Here is a 3858-nt window from a genome sequence, read left to right as displayed (position 1 = left end):
CGCTGAAGTTTTTTAAGATGCAGATTGTTGCCGGTAATTGGCTTGCAAGACAGAACGGGATATGAACCGACGATGAGCTAGTGAGCCTTTATGACAATTACCTTTAGACAGGTGAAATAAAATTGGTCCTTTAACAAATTCAATCTATGCGACGAGGGATATTAGCAATTATCACCTACACGAAAAGAAAAAAAAACACTCGAGTCTAGTTAGCTATACCACGTAGATAATGAGAAACGCTACGCTTAAGAGGTCCTGAAAAACTTGTATCTGGCAAACGAGCTAATGCTAGCAGAATTTGATGACAAATAAAAGCGCCAACATACTTTTATGTGCTTTTTTCTGAAACTTCCCGCGACTATTACGTTAAAGAAATGGCCCCAATCTTATACAATTTACTTTTAATAGTTAAGGATGAGATTGACAGACTCCTCAACGTAGGTGTTTTTAGGTACGTTGCCTATTCATGCTTGGCGGCTCCGCCGGTCGTGATGATAAATTAATGAGGAAATGCATGGCTGTGTGACGATGTCTCCACTGGATTTAATGGCGCAGTTCAAGAATATCACTATCATTTACTTATGCAACAACGTACTCTTTCCAAACTGAATGCGACTGTCATTTTATCGAAATCTATCTGGCAGAAACCTACTTTTAAATTGAGACCGGTGAAACTTCGGAAGACTTCCTCTTCACACGCTCAAAAGTCTTGCAAAGGCAATAAGTTCCGTTTGGCGCAAACGTCGTGCTAGAGATCTTCCGACAGATCGTAGATTGGATCGTCGGGGGGTCTGGCAGGTATAGCAGCAAATCTCAATGATTTGGTAGTTTGTAGCTCTGAAATTAAAGAGGACAATGAACGCAAACGGGAACTCTCTGAAAGGGCTGCCGAGTACAGCGTTTGAGGAAAACGCACCAAGTGCTTGTTTCTACAAAAGTAGATTTATTTTTTCGAATTTATAATACAGAAACTAGCAGGAAAAATCTCTTTTCATTCATTATAACCCATGACTTCGAACCACTATTGCAGCAGATGTGAGTATGCGCGGCATAGGTTTCGTGATCCCGCAGAGGTCCCTGGACGGCTCGTAACCAGCAATAGCATACGACACTCGCAAATAAACGGAAATACTAGTTTGGATGTCAACGTTTTTTTTACTCATAATAAGAAACTTGCTCTACAGACAGAGCAGCAAAACGTCCATTCGTCAATGCATAGGTACCGCAACATTTAAAAATGGGGCTTTCAGATCTATCGAACCTGGAGCTTCTCAGTGCTTGAATGACCTAACGCGCTCACAGTTACCTTGGGCTAAGACGGGTATTACAGATAACAGAACAAGAGTCGAAGATCTATATTAAAGGCGGAAGCAACAAACAAGTATCCTTAAACTGGAACGTTTGTCAATTCCATTTGGAACGTCTATAGTTGTGAATCCTCTCTTTCCAGTTGCGAAATATGTTTAGTTCCGGACGACCGCTTCTGGGAGCCCATGCCTATTATAAAAATGGGTTCTTAACTAACTACATAGAAAACGCTTATGATGTGCTCAAGGAAAACGCCTGGTAACCTCGTTCGTCCATCGGCCAAAAAATAAACGATAAGCTAGAATCCGAGCTGGAGGTTTGTTTGATGGCTGGTTCCCCGTCAGCAGTCACATCACAATAGCTGATTATTCGGAAAAGGTTCCTTTGTGTTCCATGCTATTGACAAACATGACAATTAATCACAGGCTGCGTAAACTATTATGACCCGGGCTGCCTGATGGTAACATGCTCCTAATTTTCGCGTACATATCGCCTGGTGACCAGGGTTACACCCTTATAAGGCGGAGTGTATTGACACAGCAGTCAGTGGTCTCAAGTATGTACCTTTCCAATCCGGTAACCCAAAGTGTTTAGTGTACGACGATGGTAATCAGTTTATTGCTCATCGATTTAGGTAATAACGTAGGAACAAGGGTACGACACGTATGTTTTTGTTTTTATTGCACAATTCGCAACAGTCATAACGATCTGGCAAGGAAAGCTTCGTGCACTTAAAAATTTGTTCACAGGGATGTGGACCGAATATCCAATTCGCGAAATTATACAACAAACTCAAACAAATCAGTGTGCACTGCTGTTCACAAAGGTAGTTTTATCGCTGCAGAGAGATTTGGTCTGGTATTGCTTATAATAAGGTCGATAGAAAAGTCGTACATGGATTTTGATCGACGTCACGCGTAATTTGCTCAATATTAGGCTCGAGTCGATGGTCCATGTTAGGGACTTTTGTGGTACGAAGCGGCTTATCTCCTTAACCATTTCGAAGCCTGGGCCGTACGCCTATTTAGATGAAAAGTTCATGTAACCTTCGGTACAAATGCAAGGAAGTGGACCGAATAATTACCCACTACAGCTGTCGAACTCACTTCGTTTTAATCCTAAACTGAGATGAACACGAGCCTGGTATTGTGCACAGGCCTTGGATGGATCGGGCGTTCAAAACCCGAATATCGTCGTCAAAGGTTACCATCGCGAACTTTCTCAGTAGAAATTCTCATGCGCAGTATACAAATCTGCTGCTGTGAGAAAAGTCGAAAAAAACGCAAGAGATGAAAGACCAATCTAAGCTCACTAAAAGTGCAGTCGCAAATGATATAAGGGGTATCAACTTGCAGACGGAAGTGATAGAAAAGGCCACCAGTGTATCAACACTGATGGAGAGGCATCTGTAGGGCTTATGTATTACAGCCCCATAGTAACGCTGAAATCGTGGTTTTTGCCATGGTTCAGTATCACTGTGTGTCTGTCTGCCTACTAGGCGTATTAACCTTAAAATAGATGCTTTCGTTTCGTGTGTTAAAAGTGAATAGATTTAACGCAATGCTAAAGTATCCAAATTCCCATTTTTTTTCATACAGCTATGACGCACTCGTTAGATTAAAGGCCCTTCATCGAACGCGCATAAATAAGCGGTTACCAACAGGAATTTGGTTTGACACAATGACGCCGTAAAGTAACGTTTATTCTTTGAACTTATTGGGTACGTAAATCTTCATTGCGCCGTTTAAAATTTTCTATCATATCCTGTTTTCGATAGATATAATTAGAATTTTAAGTTAGGGATGTCTAGAGCTCCAAGGGAAGAATTCTGTATATATTCTCCCCTTATATGAATGACAATCTTCACCAAAAGTATTGAGCAATGTTGCACAAACACTAAAGAAAAGTCAAACTTTAGACACCAAAAGCCTTTCGTTTGGTTGTAACATGCATTACACAGATTTTTACCAGCCTGATATTCCTGACAAGAAATTATTTACAAACTAATATGAGGAATAATTGACTTTTTAGGTTTTAAGAATACACGTAAACATAACTACTTTTTCTCACGTGATACGTGTTTATGTAGACTAAACATTTTTCAAATGTTTATTAGCGAGGTTTCTATCAAGACCGACCTACTGATTTATTCCAAAGCGTTTTTCACTGCCTCCTTTATACGGGATGACGTTTATTATTATTTATTGTACATATGTACGTACAGTTATATCCGTTATGGAATGCACCCGAGCTGAGAAAGCCACCAATGTCAGGGGGCATCATTCGTCAGATATTTTCGAAGAAGAGGCAAATTGCTTTCGATATGTTGATAGATCTTAGTTAGAAGGCTATATTCGTTCCTTGTTTCATCTTAACTGTGCTTGCTGGTCGTTTTCCACTTGCGTGACAGGATTAGTTAAATGTATAGGCCGTAGAATGATTCACCTTACGACAGGCTGTCGTCGAGGACCACCTCCGGAAGGCAGACCCGTAATATAATTGAACTCGTCATCGCCTATAAACACACATATAGGAAAGTTTAATGGAACA

General features: G+C 40.6%; 1 long non-coding RNA gene across 1 annotated transcript in view; it reads right to left on the bottom strand.

The window, feature by feature from the left end:
• Positions 1-2422, bottom strand: part of LOC147752994 (uncharacterized) — a 7534-nt gene extending 5112 nt beyond the window's left edge. Inside the window, exons 1-2 of the long non-coding RNA XR_015312540.1 lie at positions 2203-2422; positions 653-837 (exon numbers count right to left, since the gene is read on the bottom strand). This is a non-coding gene — a long non-coding RNA (uncharacterized LOC147752994). The remainder of the gene's footprint in view (positions 1-652; positions 838-2202) is intronic.
• Positions 2423-3858: the final 1436 nt, after the last annotated feature.

Source organism: Varroa jacobsoni, unplaced genomic scaffold (assembly GCF_002532875.2).
Source record: "Varroa jacobsoni isolate VJ856 unplaced genomic scaffold, vjacob_1.0 scaffold_817, whole genome shotgun sequence".
Classification (NCBI taxonomy): domain Eukaryota; kingdom Metazoa; phylum Arthropoda; class Arachnida; order Mesostigmata; family Varroidae; genus Varroa; species Varroa jacobsoni.
Note: the sequence above shows the minus strand (reverse complement) of the source record. Positions and strands in the feature narration are given on the sequence as shown.